This window comes from Cylas formicarius, unplaced genomic scaffold (genome assembly GCF_029955315.1).
Source record: "Cylas formicarius isolate icCylForm1 unplaced genomic scaffold, icCylForm1.1 PGA_scaffold_7__23_contigs__length_41026272, whole genome shotgun sequence".
Taxonomy (NCBI): Eukaryota; Metazoa; Arthropoda; class Insecta; order Coleoptera; family Brentidae; genus Cylas; species Cylas formicarius.
The window spans coordinates 35,402,255-35,419,925 of NW_026844352.1; positions in this window are offsets into that span (position 1 = coordinate 35,402,255).

Genomic DNA, 17,671 nt, shown 5'->3' on the forward strand with positions numbered 1-17,671 from the left:
GGCTTTTATTAACATCCCGAAGCACCCACCTGGCTCCTAAACTAACGCACTGTATCATCTGGTCGAGCAACATTTCCATTTTTACGCCGCTTCGGGGAATCAAGACGGGGAAACTTTGTTATATGCAAATTTGCTGCAAAACTTCCGCTGAAATACAACGGAGCCTTCGGTTATCTTTAAATGTTTAATTTTTAACGCTCTCGCAAAACATGTATCTGCTTCGTTTGCAATATGCCGCCTCGGCGTATATTTTAACAGGTGCGTCTCTCAAAAGAAAAAAACTGAAATTCACATTCGTTCGTATTGTTTTATCAAAATAATAACGCCATTTTAACACAAACAAGGTATATATTCTGTGCAACTCCGAAATATTCAAAAATTTTAATATGATGACGAATTACGAAGATTAACAGAATATTTTTGGTGAAATTGACCTATGTATGCCGTTTAGTAGGTTTTTTGTAGTAGTATAGTTGCATGCACATTCAAAACACTTGTAGAACTAGAATACTTACAAAGAAATTATGTCACTTCGTGTGACTTAAGGACTGTTCAGAGTAGGAGCGACATGCGTCGGGCGTCGCGATTGATGTTTCATTTGCGACTTCTTGTTTTCTATTTCAAGGTTATTGTGGAAGAAGACGCAGATGTTGCCACAGGATGTGATATGCTCGAATCGGGGATGTTGATTGTATCGTCCTGTTGGCATGAAGATAGATTTCCGTATTTGGTAGAAATTTATTGCTATAGAGGTGGGTTCAAAAATATCTGAAAGTGATCATATTGTTTTTCAGTCTTCGACATTTTATAACTTTATATATATATATATATATATATATATATATATATATATATATATATATATATATATATATATATATATATATATATATATATATATATATATATATATATCTATCGGTTTTTAAAACGTCCTCCGACGTCGTCCGATTCCCAATCTCCATCGACCTCTGTCCCTCCACAGGCCCTCGTCCAGTCGTCTCCATTGTATTTCTCTATCGATGCCCTCTCTCGAGCTCTTTCTCGGTCTTCCCCTCTTCCTTCTTCCTGTAGGTGTCCAGGTGAGTATTTGTTTAGGCAGTCGCTGTTTTTCCATTCTTTGGACGTGACCGTACCACTTTAACTGTTTTGTTCTTATTTCGTCTGAAATCGTGTGGCCCAAGTTCATGCTTGCGCGAATTGCTTCGTTTGGGACTCTTTCAGTTCTTGACCTTCCTGCCGCTCTTCTCCAAAAGTCCATCTCTGTTGCCTCCAGCGTTGTCATGGTTCTTTCTTTTAGTGGCCAGACTTCACTGCTGTATGTGACTATGCTTTTAATGATCGTATTGTATACTAGGTGTTTGTTTTGTCTCGTGATTTTTTCGTTCCACAAGAAGGTGTTCAGCATAGTAATGGCCTTTTTTCCTTGATTATTGCGTTCTTTGATGGCGTAGTCTAACGTCCCACTGCTGGATAGGTACATTCCCAGGTATTTGTAAGTTTCGCAGCTTTTGATAGCCTGACCATCCTCTAAGAGGAGGTCGCGTTGTGCTCCACCGATACACATATACTTTGTCTTTGGTAAGTTTGCTTCCAACCCCCATTTCTTGTATTCTTCGATCAGTTTTCGCATCATATATACTACATCATCGTAGTCTTGCGCAATTATGACTTGGTCATCTGCGAAGCTTAGGGTGTATATGTTTGCATTGTTAAGGGCAATGCCCATATTTCTGCATTTTTGCTTCCATATCCTTAACGCTTGTTCAAGATATATCTTGAACAGGGTGGGGGATACAGAACACCCTTGTTTGAGCCCCTTGTTGGGTGTAAATCTATTGGATACTTTTTGGCCGACCTTGGCTTTAATGTGGCAGTTTCTATATAGTTCTTTCACTGATCTTATTATGTTGACGCTTAGGTTTGTCTTGTCTAATGCCTCCCAAAGTTTTTTAGCGGTATGTTATCGTATGCCTTCTTCAGATCCACGAACAGGAGATGTATCTCCTTATTGAAGGCTGTCATTTTCTTGATAAGCTGGGTGACGCAAAACAGATGGTCAACGACGGATCTTCCCGCGCGAACGCCCGCTTGTTCTTCTGCTTTACTGTTTGTGTATTCACGTTCTATTTTGGCCTTTAATATTTTACCATAAATCCGACCGATTGAGCTAGTAACTGCGATACCTCGATAGTTGTCGCAGTTTTCCTTGTTGCCCTTTTTGTGGGTAGGGGTAAGGAAGGATAATTTCCATTCTTCTGGGATATCTCCGCCGTTAATACAATTTTGAAAGAGCTTTGGTAGATGTTCATACAGTTTGTGTGTTCCATTTTATAACTTGGCAGAGACAAATCCACTGAGTGTACCTTCAGACCAAGCATTACCAAATTCTAATATTATTTTGCCAAATGCCATGATAGGTGATGAGACTTACTGGTTAAAAATATATCTAATGGGGCGATAAACAGCTTTTCAACGACCGCTTTTCATATGCACTAATGCAATTTCATCAGGCACTTTAATGGAGATTCTGAGTTAGTTTACATTAATATTATGGAACATAGACGAAATAATACATATTTGAACCCAAAAACAGTTGGAATCAATGGAGCTTCTAATACAGCTATAGATATTAGGAATTCATTTAAACAATATTTTGTAGATGAGGATCTATGAATTTTGGATCTTGAATTTTTGTAGTTTTTGTCTTTCTATGGGAAAGTGTTACAGCATTACCGTATATTTTACATCCATGCACACGAGGTATCCCAATTTTAGTTGATCTATATTTATTAAAAGACATTTTCTTGATATTTCCAATATCTCTGCTATTTCAGAATATAATTTATCTCCCCAGCGCTTATTTTTTATAAGAAGACAGTTTGGTGTTGGTGCCGCTGCGTCCTCCTCTATTGAACTCATTTTGGCTATTAATGAAGTACAGAACGTTATTGCATCGCGCCAAAAATCCGTTTGTTCACGTCGCTGACGCTGCTTGACAATGCGCGTCAACGCCGCGATAGTGGCTGCTACTCTGATCAGCCCTTTATGGTCGTATAATGAAATAGAGGAATATATGAAGTAAAAATATATTGTATGTTCGGTACTAATGCAAATTTCATATTCTCTTTACAAAATAAACTGTTAGTTGATTAAAAAAAAAGAACAAATCTGCTGCAAAACCCCAATAAATTATACAATTTTTTTCTAATATTGCTAAAATCTAAAAATGTACAATATTCTTCCTTAAATGCATGGTTCTAATAGTTTTTACAATGTTGTAGTTGTAGTCGCAGCTGCTTTGGTCATACTAAGACGCATGTGTGGAGTTGATTTAATTTAGTAGCTATGTCGGGTCCTCTTAGGGCCAACTTTAATGTGTAAACTCCGAAAGTATCGTACTTTAGCAAAACGAAAGGACCAGCGTACGGCATATGGACCTCGCATTAAAGACCAAACGTAACTATCGACTCTCAGAACTTGCCGGCGATAACTGTATTATGTCAAGTGGGGTGAAATTTTCGTTCACATATATACCCCGGCAACTTCCGAGACGGTATATCAAAAGTTTCCGTAAACTTTCGAAACGCAACTACTCCCGTCAGCAAAATGAATTTTCCGGATGCGAAAAGTTTGTTTTCTAAGGAAACCGGCCTCACCTAACTATAAAGACGTTTCATTTATTTCCACGTGTTCGGGGATCTTATATAACGACGAGGTGAAAATTTAGATCCCGGATAGGAGCAGATGTGCTCCCAACTTTATCGTCGTCTGCAAACTGATCCCCCGATTTTGCGAAAATATGACGTTTTGGTTGTTGACGTTGCTCGGCCGAAGACCGTATCCATTTTTTAAAAAATTAAAAATATAAATAGAATAACAGAATTTACCTGAACTGAAATTTAAACGAATATCTTGATTGGCGGATTTCAAAAGCGATATGAAAGAGTGAGTAGCGGTGAGAACTGGGCTGATGATGAATCTTGAAAGGTGACACTCGATTAATGAGTTTGTGACTTTAGAGAGTATGTGGAAGTCGTAGCGGTCCGTTCTATTTGATAAGAGAACGAGATTTAATTTCTAATGCAGTGTGATATATAATTATTAAGTATTAAGTATATTAATAAAAGAACCGTAGGCCGGGTATTGTTTTGGAAGCCAGCGAACTAGTATAATTTTGGTTATGACAGCGAAAGCAGTGCCGACTTTTTCTTCTGGTTTCAATCCGGTACGGGTCATCATAGAGCGGCGAAGTTAAGGATGGATTTTGGACCACTTATCTATAACAGTAAAGACTTTTGAAAGATTAAAAAAGGTTAAGGCGAATGAGCCTTGTCATGATTTATTTACATTTGAGGTAATATCATCCATAAAGTAAAGTTCAGTTTTAATTTTGTGCTTGTTTAATGGAACAGTGACACCATTTCTAATCTTATGTTATTTCGAAAATTACTTATCATTAATTTTAATTTTTTATTTAGACCAACTATTAGAGAAGTACGGCCAGTAATGTGGGCCTCGGTGGCTGTAGTTTTTAATCCGACCATCGGGGTTTAATTGTGTTTAATTCTAATTCTAAGGCCTTCGGGCTTTTATCTTCTTTAAAATATATCCGACGACCTCGTAGGCCTAGCGTACTGTACCGAGAGCTTCATCGTTTTCCATTCAATCGAACAACCGAGTATGTTATTTATTTCTACATCGGTTGTCGGGGAAACAATCCCGCGTTCGAGAACCCATATATTTCTCTCATCTAACTCGTAAATACGTTTTATAGATCCACATTTAAATAATTACCGCGTAAATCTCACTTTAACTGTTAAAGCTTAGCAATAAATATATCGCAACGCCCAAAGTGGTTGAGCACTTAATTTATATCGTCCTAAGTAATTCGACGTGCAAAAAAAGTAGGTTGGTGGCTTAAAAGAACGCCTTGCTATTCGCTAGAAAATTTCGAGGTACAGTAGTTTTTGACTTGCAGGATTTTGGTTAAAAATTTCAGACAGTAATTTTTAGACATCAGATAGTTTGCAAATATTTTGCATGTTTTTAGGAGGGGTGTTAAAATCGTAGCGCAGACGCACCACCACTGGGACCTCTATATACGAAGGACCATTGAAACGTATTGAATAGGATAAATGAATTTAACGTGTGGTATTAATAAGGATAGTTTCTTCGATTTTGTTTAAAGTTTCTGACATCTAGATAAAATAACAATGCAAAAAATGATATTTAACGTAATTTAGATGAAATAGTATATGCATAACTTTGAATAAGTAATTTTAGTCGCGCATAATACAAACAAATAACTGAAGAAATTTATCAACTTGTTGCATACTACCCTTTTTCTACAACCATTAGTTTTGGGTAGATTTTTGCAAAACGGCACGAATACATTCACTGAGTTATTTGTGACTTAACAAGCGTTAAAACACCATCAGTGGCTAAAATATATCCAAAATATCCTACCGCTCCCAAACCCGTGACTAAAGTATCGGAAATGTCCGAACTGGCTAGCGACCGTGGATAATAAATAAGAGTTGCATTGTCGGATGAAGTGTTACTTTAAATTACAGCAGAAGTTAAGAATGGTTTCGATGTGTCAGATACTTGGAAAAATTTTACCTGTCACTTGCAAATTCTTATATTACTTTAGACAATATCGTAATTAAAGCGATTATAATAAATGCTGATGAAGATCGCCTTCATTGTTCATTGAAGGTGGGGAATAATCTCTGACGATATTGGGCAGTTCCCATGGGGAGTATCCAAGGGCTTCTATTCTGTTAATAGTGTTATCCTTCACAGTCATGCAACAAAACTGTGTGTACATAACGCATTGCTGGTTAAACGTGGCTCTCGCCTGCTCGATCCGGATCTAAGTTCTGTTTCTGGATCCAAGCTCCCCAAATATTTGCTTTTCTTTTTTTATATTTAGTATTATATATTGGTGTCTATGGGGTTTTTGATATTATAAATATTTTTGTTTTGTTAGTATTTACTTTAAGGCCATAACGATCTCCGACTGTAGTAAGTTAATTCAGTAAGCGCTGCAGGGCTTCTGGGATATCCACTACTCGCTACTACCGCTGTGGCATCAGCATACCTGAGGTTGTTAAGCGTTACTTCGTGTGTCTTCGTGTGTCTTTTAAAATTAAAAATGCTTTCGAAGTATGACTTCTTTTTCTATGATTGCTGGTTCGGTTGTTATATTATTATACTTTACTGCAGTTGTTTGATCCCAATACAAATCTGTGATGATGGTACTACACTTTTTTGTCTAGTATCTTGGCTCCAATATTTTTAAGGCTTCCAAATGATCTACGCGGTCGAACGTCTTTTCATAATCTATACAGGATGTATTCGTTTTTCATTCTTTTGTTTCTTTCTCTCTTTTCACTCTTTTGAAACAAAGGGTTCAAGCCTCTCGGATTGCCGTTCCCTCACGGAATCCAAACTGTGAATGGACGATATCCTGCTCGGATTTTCTGAATTTCCTTGAATGAATAATTTTGTAGAATAGTTTGAGGGTAATGAATTCTGGGGAATCACACCGGTGGAATAAATCTTGTTAATCTGTTTTCCCGTTCATGTTTGAATATATTGGGAGAGCCATCCAAATCTCTTATTATTTCTCTATATGTGGGACCTCCAGTGTCTCCTGAGATTCTCGATACACGTGACTGCTCTGCTGTTGTTTTTTGCTTTTCCATGCCACTTTCTTTTATTTATTTTTTACATTAATTGAACATCATCCAAGCTATTCAGAGATATATATTAGTATAAAGTTGTTTTGAAAATTAAGCTCAATTTTTTTTCAGTTATTTTTATTTTATTTGTAGCAGTATGACATGGCTAATCTATAAAAACAATATCCAAGTAAACAATTATTAACTTACAAGAAACTCAATACTTCAAAATTCAATTTATTAAATATGTTTTATACGTTAAGAACTACTATTCGCAATAATTTTCAACTTATTATGGTCCATTATTACATAAATTAATACAAAATAACATTGTATCTAAAGAATGTTAACATAATATTATACCTAAAACTGTTATTCAAATGGGAGACCATTTTTGTTGAATGTAAAACTCGTACATTTTTCTTATTCTTAAAAGAATTATTGGTCTCCTTCGTAGAGTTTCGAAAGTTAGCTCAATTGAGCCTCGAAGTTCTGCTACAGGCTCGTATCGCGTTTTATTTACTTTGTTAGGCATATATCCCCATAAAAAAATCTAAAACTGACAGATCTGGAGATCATGGACGTCATCCCACAGGTCCGTTGGCACCTATCCTTTTTTGAGGCAAGTTGTCATCTGAAAATGGTCTTTAAAGTCCATTAAACACCATCCTCCGGAAGATATATTTTAATATAGTATAATAAGAAAATATCTTCAAGTAATTTTTCAAAAATTAAATGGTGGGTTTCTGTAAACCAGTTCCTCGTGTTATGGCTACTAAAAATTCCCGAACTTGAAAAGTGACATTCGTCGGACCATATTACAAAAGAAAAAGAATCGTTGATTCGTATTTGTTGTAAATACCCCTACTGCTTGTTCTATGTGTTTGCAAGATGATGACGGCGTTGCTTCTATGTAACCGAATACATTTGTTTCTCTTTGCTCCCTATTCTGCTTCAAACAATTTATAGGCCGTGGTTGAATAAAGCATCCGTGCCTAACTAGATTTATTTTCAGACAAGCAAATATATTACATCCTTATAAAAACCTTCCCTGTAATTCCGAAACTTCTTGGGCATTTTCATGGCATTGTATAAAATATAAAAACTTATTATATCTTTCTCGAAAGTAAATACCATTATAATACTTTTTATAAAACTTCTGGATTCTTCTTGCGTCGGTTTTTGTTGAGTCGAACTTGCTAACGTTTCGCCAATCATCCTGTTGGCTTCGTCAGAGCTTAACTGATATTATAATAACATAATATTTATTATATTAATAAGACATTAATATTTAAAAATAATATCTTTTCATACTGTTTTTTCGAAATTAAGTAAAGTTAAGTAATTGCTTAGATGTATCTTAATTTTAGTTGATTTAGTTAATTTACTATAGCGTACTGCTACAAATAAAATAAAAATGAAAAAAAAATTGAATTTTGAGCTTAATTTTCAAAACGACCTTATACTTATATATTTTTTTGGAAAACAAAAACGGCTAAATGTGAAAATAATATATAGTGTGTTCCATAAAAATACATGTTTGTTTCATAACTAAAACTATATGAATGTTTTTTAAACTCATAAAACAAATGAGATACGGAGGTGGTCCCAAAATCGCTAGTTTTGGATTTCACCCTGCGTCTCAGGAACCAAGAGGGCCATGATTATTTTGTTGATGGCATCTTTAATTTCACAAAAAAGTACCCGACACTGTCGTACTTTAAAAACAACTGGGATACCCCGTAAAAGTGTCTTAAATGGGATACCCTGTACATAGAAACGTGTCTCGAATGAAAAATCCTCCCCGGATAACTTTGGATCGGCAAGGAAGCAAAAACATGGAATTCCTTTTGATCGGTACAAAAATGTTATTGGGTTTGCCGTTTTACCTGAAAGCTCCTGTCGTTATTAATCGACATCGATGCTCAAAGAAACTTCGCCGATGTCAACGCTTTTATACGAATGAAGCGGAGAAGTTCTCGATATACCTACATGGATAAACTTTGCGCCTAATATGTTTCTGATTGCAAAAGTTTCCATCTCTGATTCGAAATTAATTGGTTCTGTTGGCACTCGTAACTTTATAGAGTAATTACAACCACGATTAATTTTTATATAGAAGTTTTTTAGGTTGGAAAGGGTCAGTTTTGATTTTACTACATCTTTAGTGGTGAAGATTTCTCTTTGAAAGTTGAGTCTGCTGGACAATTGTTCACCTACTGTAAATTCAGCTAATCTAGATTAGACTTACCAAAAGTCTTCAGAGAAAGATAGAAAATAGAAATGTTAACACTAATATTAATTCTTAACTAATTTCAGGCAGTGTTTATGAATTTTAGTGCTGTATTATGCTATATTCTTTGTTTTTCGAGATTGTTCTATACTTTAAAGTACTTTTTTTTGGATACACACGCTAAAAATGTAGATTTGGTAGTTATTCTTTGAGCTTCCAAGACAATTTTGAATGTTGTGGCCTTCCACCTATCTTCCATTACTGATGTACAGGGTGTCCCGTTTTTGAGGCACTAATACCTTATCTCAGCAACTAGAAGTGAAATACAAAAGTTGCTTGAGTAAATTTAATTTTTTTTCAAATGGAACATCCTTCATGTTAGTACTGATTTTTGTAGTTTTACCATTTTTTTCAAAGGCCCCCTATATTATGCTATGTCTAGTTACACCACTTAAAAACGAATTCAACGAAATATAATATGTGGAGGGGTCTACAAATCACTGTTTCAAAGTTATTGGTCATCTTCTTCAGTATGAAGCCCATTTTCCAAATAGCATTCTCCTATAGCCATGAATTCTGCAATAATTGTATTTACACCGTTAATTATTTTTATTACTTTTTTTTCTTCATAATAAAAATAATAATAGTAAAGCTATAGCTGTTAGAAAATACAGCCAAAAAAATATTTTACAAAACCTACCGTCAGTTTAGGAGGGATGGAAGCTTGCATTATAAAAAGAAAGGCCGTCCTCAGAAAAACCGGCTAGATATTGTATTACACTTTGAAGGCAGTCCTAAAACATCCATCCGGTAAGCGTCTTTCTATCTCAATATTAAAAGAACAACGCTGCGATCTTTCTTTCCGATTAACAAATGGAAGCCCTACAAGTTTTTGTCGGTATAGAAACTTGAACAGTTTTGCTGATATTATTTGGACTGACTACTTCAGTTAAAATATTTAACCGAAAAACACTCATTACTGGAGGTGGGAAATTGGTATGGTCGCGCGATATCGAACCTTTAATTAATGATTCAATATCAACGGAGGAACGAGCAAATTTCATTTGGCAGCAAAGATGGTGCTCCTTACCACTATAGTCCTGGCATAGAAAACTATTTAATTACATCGTATAGGGAATAGATTGATCAACACAGTAATTATCCTTGACACCCAAGGAGCCCAGAGAGAACTTGAATGGACTTTTTTATTCGGTACTCTTAAAGACCTATTTTATAGAAATAAATCAGCCACTGTCCAAGAAGTCAGACACCAAATATACGAAGCTATACAGCATCTAAATGAAATTGGGTTTGTTCGAAATGCAATACTGCATTTAGAGACTGCATACTCTACATATATTAGCCAAAATGCGGGCCTTATAGAATATCTATTTAAATAATTGTTAATTTGTTTTAGTTAGAACTATTTATCTATTTAAATCAGTATTAATATAGAGGATGTTCCATTTGAAATTAAAATGTTGGTAGTGGCCACGGCGAAACGAGTCACCCACATAAAAATATAATAAATGAATCGTCCGAATTCACCTAAGCAAGTTTTGAATTTAACTTTTTGTATAATCTCTGCTTGTTTCTCAGATAAGGTAATGGTGGCCCATAAACGGGCCACCCTGTACGCATATGGATAGAAAGATTAGTAGTAGCTTAGTTATTTGAAATACAGTCGAACTTCGATAAGTCGAACTGCTATTTGACACATGAAAATTTCGAGTTATCAAGACTTCGAGTTATCAATAAAAACTACAAATGCATGTACTTTTTTGTGAATGAACATTTATTCATTCATTTTTAAAAATGGGTTATACGTTACATAAATGCCCTAATATCTATGATTTTTGAACAAAAAACAAAAATTATGAAATAGTAGTACATATGTATGTATATATTTACATAATGTATGTACATACAAATGTATTGTATATGTACCCAGTATATATGAACATAGTATGTATGCACATATACATACATATGTATGTACATATTAAAGTTTACGCTTTCACTGGAAAAAAGTCAGTTATTTGTGACTGACGACCGGATTTCTTATTTTGGTTTTCAACAAAAGCTTCAATTTTATTTAAACAATCATAGAGGGAATCGGTTGTGTATTCACTGGTTTTCAAATAGGAACGCAAGACAATCAACGAATTTTCAACCAATTCATTTGAAGGTGGTTGCTGAGAATCATCTTCCAATTCCTCCTCCATCGTGTCACTTTCGCAGTCATCTTCGATGTTTAACTGTACCGGTTCGGATCTGCAGGACTCGATAATATCTTCATCAGTAGGAAACGCTGATGTAACAATATCTTCATCCACATGTATAAAATCGTTGATGGTGCTACCTTCTGCTATACCTCTAATGTGTGTCCAAGCTTTAAACTCGATTTCTATTTGGATTTCGTCTTCACTCTTTCCTTTCAGGCGTTCACTTAGGAAAATCAACGGCATGTCATCATCTTCTTCCCATTCAGAATACTGACCAAAACCGGCTTTTTTTAAAACAATTGGAAATTGTTTCAGGCTTAACGTCGATATTCCATGCGGTAGTTACGTCGTCAACACAATCCATTGGTGTAATGTTATTGTTTTTCTTTTTTTCGAAACGTTCCATTGCGGTGATGACTGAATGTTTATTTTTCAAAATTGTAGACACTGTACTTGCCGAAATCCCATACTTCACAGCTACATCTTTATTTTTTGAGCCACTTTCCGCTTCTTTTATAACCTTGAATTTTTGATCAACAGACCAAGCTTTTAGACAAGCACAGAAACTGAACTGCTTGCATAGATACGTTAAAAAGACAGGTTAAGATCGGTCGTAACTAGGGGCTTTCCCGAGAAAATTCGACTTATCGAAGTTGGCACCAAATGTTTCGTTCGAGTTATCAAGATATTCGAGTAATCAAGACAAACTAACAGGCATTTCCTACTTTTCACGCTATTGCCAACCAATTTGGTTCGACTTATCAAAAATTCGAAGTTCGACTGTAATTCGATAATAATAATAATATATATTAATAATAATAATTCAAAAAATAATATCATTTTTAATAGCAAATTGGTTCAGGTATATAAAATTAAAAATGTCATGCTTTTTTGTTCTATGACGGTCCTAAAATTTTATAATAAAATTGACATAGGAACAAAAAAAATCAATGAAGAGTAATTTAAATTCCGCTATCTGATCTAAGCTTTAAATATCAGCGCATTGAGGCCCCTTCGCTCAATTGGTACACACATCACAGCGATGGTGCAATTGAAGGGCTGGTCCAGATTACGGATTACGGATTTAGGAAATGACTTTCCTCGAACAAAAAAAAATCATTTTTCGTTGTCTTTCGAAAACGAATAGAACGATTTCAAGGTCGTACACTTCGATATGTTTTGCTTACGAATTTCAGAGAACATAGAGATGGGAGGTTTTGAAACAAAAGTCCGACCGAAAGGGAAAATGTCCGATTTGTCGGGAAAATAAATTTCCCGGGTCAATTTAAGACGCGGCAGATTCGCGCCTTAACGACCGCGCGGGTATGATTTGCGCGGCAAACTTGCGCAATTAAATTTCAGCGCGCGATAAACCGAGTAACGACTTTCTTCAACTTAGTTCGGCGAGTATCTCGTTTCTAACACTTAAAATAATGATTTTCGTAATTATTATTAAGGCCCTTTTAATGTTACGGTTGCCCATTGAAGAGGAAACCTTTTGATTTTAACTTCGAGCGAACGTTGCATATAACTTCGCTTAACGTCGAAACTTTGGGTTACAAATTCGGCTCTTGTACGCGCTGACTCATTAAAAATGGCGGCGGTGGAAGGCAATTTTCTCGCTGAGCGACCGGGATTTCGAAATTTGTTTCGAGTTTCCGACTTTCGTTTGGGTGACGATCGCGTTATTTTTGTTTTGTTTTTACAATTATGATATCGAACTGAGGAGGCTTTTACTTGATGAAAATTCATTTATCAAAATAAATAAGAACTAAAAGTTCAGATTTTCACGAAATTATATATTATGACAGTACAATTGTCTCGACTACACCGTGTCGTTATCAAATGTAATATTTACAAATTACCTGCTACTATATATACCGAAAAATGACCATAAAACCTTAATTAATGTTGTTGCGAGAATTTAAGTTCAATATAGGAGAGGTATTTAAATCTAAATGATGGTTAAGCAATACATTTGAATGTCTCATTTTGTTAATCCAAATGGCTTCCAATAAATTTAATTTTCTACTTTTTGTAGCTGTATGTAATATATCAAAATTGTCGTCAAAAATGTGTTTTCTGTTTGTCCAATATAAATTAGACACCTGATTTTTGGGATTTTGGACATTTCGATTTATTATTTTTTAAATATTTTCCTATTGTTTTGTTAGTTTTAAAAGCTATTTTTAAACCACATTTTGACAAATGTTTTGAAACTTTTTCACTAAGTTCTCCTATGTATGTAATTGTTTTAAATTTTTCGTGTTCTGTATTAGGTTTCGGATAAATAGAGTTTACTGTTGTCTGTATTTGTTTTTTTACTTATAATTTTATCTATAATGGACGAATTGTAGCCGTTGTTCATTGCAATTTGTTTAATGATATTAAGTTCTTTGTTGTAATTTTCTGTTGAGAGTGGCGTATTAAGAAGTCTGTGTATAAAAGAGTTAAATGCAGCCATTTTGTGTGTATAAGGGTGATTTGAGCTGTTATGTATGACTATGTCCGTGTGTGAAGGTTTATGATATATTGAAAAATCTAATTTGTTTTGCACTTTTGTAATAGTTAAGTCTAAAAAATTAATAGAGTTATCCTAGTCAATCTCGATAGTGAATTTTATAGGATTATGAATGAGTTAATGTAATTTAAAAAAGAATTCAATTGCCTGTCCGTTCCAACAAAGCAAGCAAAGACATCATCCACATATCTATACCACCATAAAAAACTTTTACTTAAAGGATGTTCTAGTATGATATTTTTCAAATTATCCATAAAAATCTGGGGGATCTTGTCCTAAAATTTATATTGGACAAACAGGTAGATCCTTCAAGAAACGCATTAACGAACATGAAAGAGCGTTTAAAAACAATAGTCTAGATTCTAATTATGCTACACACTTAAACACAGAAAAACACATTTTTGACGACAATTTTGATATATTACATACAGCCACAAAAAGTAGAAAATTAAATTTATTGGAAGCCATGGAGATTAACAAAATGAGACATTCAAATGTATTGCTTAACGATCAATTAGATTTAAATACCTCTCCTTTATTGAACTTAATTTCTCGCAACAACATTAATTAAGGTTTTATGGTCATTTTTCGGTATATATAGTAGCAGGTAGTTTGTAAATATTACATTTGATAAAGACACGGTGTTGTCGAAACAATTGTCATGTCAAAATATATAATTTCGTGAAAATCTGAACATTTAGTTCTTATTTATTTTGAATTATGATGTCTATGACGAATGTGCCACGAGCTCAAGGAAAGAAATTGTAAATAATATTGTCGAATGTCCAAAAGCAATCATATTCGAACACATTTCAACTAGTTTTGCAACTGCAATTGTTGAGTTTAGGTGGCGAAGAGCTTTGAACGCATTGAGGTTGATAATTTTCTCATTTTTCGAAATCGCAATTTTCCTAATCGGCTAAGACCACTAAGTTTTACAGTTCAATAATAATTTATAACTCTCTCGCATTAAAAAAGAACGAGCATACTAACATACTAAACAGAAACCGCTGTGTTTTCGGGCGATTTTAGATTCTTATTCTTATTAGATTTATAATTTGTATTTCGCATCTAATTGTCACTCGTTTTTAAGAAAAAACCTATGAAAAACGAAAATTTAACCATTTTGAGTTTATACGGCGTGTATAAATAACATAAGTCTTGATTATTTTAAAAAAGCCTGAGGCGTACCCAGATTTTTTCTGTAACTCTCTGTTTTCCAGCAAACGATAAATGCCCGTAGCTCTAATTATAGATCGTCTAGCAATTAATTTTAGAAAATTGTAATTTATACGCTGAGCCGCAAAATATCAGAGATACGTCTCAAAAATGCGACACTCGGTGGGTATGCTTACTTCAATTCAAATAAAACCAAACGACGGCGACGTGTCGGTCTTTTTCCTTTTCCCCGGCGATCGGTAACAACAATCGCGCGTAGCAAATTCAATATTTCGTAACGCCGATCGATCCGCATCAAAATTGTTCATAACAATTACAAAGGAAGGCAATAAATCCACGCTTGAACGCTCAACAAGACTCAAAGCCGAGCCACCGTATTTTAAGACAATTTACATACTTGACTACCTCACGTGCACACACGGCTGACTTGCATTCCGGGCGCGGGTGACATACACTTTGTGCACATGCATCACGTTTTCTCGGGTACATAAAATTCTAAGCTTTAGTGGGAAAAGAAACCCGGCTCGAAGTTATGCGTAAAAAACAGAGAATTTTACGGTCCGTCGGATTTATTCACCAACTCACTGCTCGTTCGACGTTCGACACGTTTACACGTATTTTCTCGATTTTTTTCGAATTTTGTTAGCTTGGCAAGTTTTCTTTAAAATTGAAACTCTTTACCGATCATGGCTATTAGTATTCCTTATTAGTCCTGCCTGTCATATGTCATCATGTGGTTTTGGTATCTGTGCCAGAGCTGGTGAGGTTTCTAGGGCATAAACGTTCCCATCTCTATTTGAGCTTCAATCATTCATAAAGAAAATTTGGTATCTGATTACCGTGCGTTCAGAAATGGTCATTATGCTTGCCTGGAAACAGTCTAAGGTTGCGAATATCCCGATAGTGCTACAATAAACTTACCACTGATGTCAAAAAAATACGAAAGATTAGCGGACTTTATGTGTAGTTAAAAATGATTTAGCAAATAATTCCTTTTTTCTACTCCCGTCTGTAAAATATCTAATTACCCACCGATTTAGCGTGCCGGAAGCGTCACTTTACCACGTCAGTTTCCTTTCCCACGAATCCGAGCCACTTCGGATATTTCCGGGATTTTACCGCACAGATTTTGGAGCAATCAGATGGTTCGCACGCTTTGAATTTTGACGTTTGTCAATACTGACAGTCATGTCAGTGAATGTGTAATGTAAAACTAACGGTCGTAGAAAAAGTATAGTATGCAACACGTTCGGTAAACTTTTTGACTCACGAGTTTATTTGACACCAGCGGAGCGTTTACCGCACTTGTTGCATAATGTACTATTATAGTACAGATGACTATCTAAATTTAAAATTCTCGGACTTATTGCTCTATAATATATTATGCAATAAGTTTGATAAATGTATTTTATATTTATATGTAAAGATGTAGCAAAGTTTTGTAAATTCTTACAACTGACATTAACTGACATGAAATAGATTTATTATCAATTATTTATTTTCTATTACCTAATTTCTATTTCGTTTTTGAAATAATGAATTTTTTAAAAAGTGTCTATGTTTTACGTATGTTGCTTTATGGGCACAAGAAGACATTGTTTTTTTATATATGTCACACTGTATATTTCGGTTCAACAAGTTCTGCAAATGAACAGACAAACGTTTAAAATTGACTTTATTTGAGTTATATGCAAACGTTATCAAGAAAATAATGGCAAATCCAAAGAAATTATTATATATTATTATATAAATCAAACTTAACACTGTAACTGCTTATATATTGTTTGAGGGGGCGGAGTTAAAGAAGGGACATGAACATGGTCTCGGATGACTGATTCCCATATTCGTGAAGGTAAAAACTGGTTAGTTTGTTTGGTTGCTGATAAATTTCTATTGATTTTGGGATTTTTCTCTGGTAGAACAATTTAATACGGGCAAGAATTTTAATTCTATACAATTAGATTTGATGTCCGGTTTCGTGATAGTGTTCAGCAACTGCTGATAGGTTTATTTGCGTAGTCTGTCGTAGTTGTTATTTTTCGTGCTGCTTCTCTAATGCATTCTTTGCCGCAAATGCATGAATTGCTAAAAACTTCTGGTATCTCAAACGACATTTTGTCCTTGTCGGATCGCAGATGTTGAGGGATTTGTGGATAGTCCTGCGTGCATCAGGTGTGGTCAGTTGTGTGTAAGTGGCCTCTATGGTCTGGTTACTTCATCTGATGATTTTCTACTCTTCGGAATAAAGACTGCATTGTTGAACTTGCCCTTATACCAATCTTATTACTTTCGAAAATCAATGAAATCGAATTTTTCGCAAGTATCCGTATAAAAATTTTATATCTTGGTGACGGTAAGTCCTACGGATTTTTTTTTTTTGTCTGTCCGTTCTCCGTTCTCCGTTTTCGCCTTTTGGTTTTTCCTGAATAACTTTCGAACCGTTGGAGCTACAAAATTGAAATTTTCCTCCTTTTTAACCCTCCACGAGGCACACAAGCTTATAGGAACTGGCCCTGATCCGACGCCGGTATCCATCGTTTTTTTCGCGATTTTCGACTGTTTTTTGGACCTTGCTATGAAATACGATAAGTATCCGAAATTTGAAGCAGTCGACTTCATATTTGGCACATACATGCAGCTTTGCCCCGTGACGGAATCTATTGCAAATGGGGGGGGGGGGGGCTGGGGGGTCCGGAAGTATTTTAAAAAAATTAAAACTCGCGTGTGAAACGGTCTACAAAAAAGACAATTTTTCAAAAACGGTTTATAAGACCGGAAAAATTCTTGAACCAGAAGACGCAGAGGAAACGACTCCATAAACTTC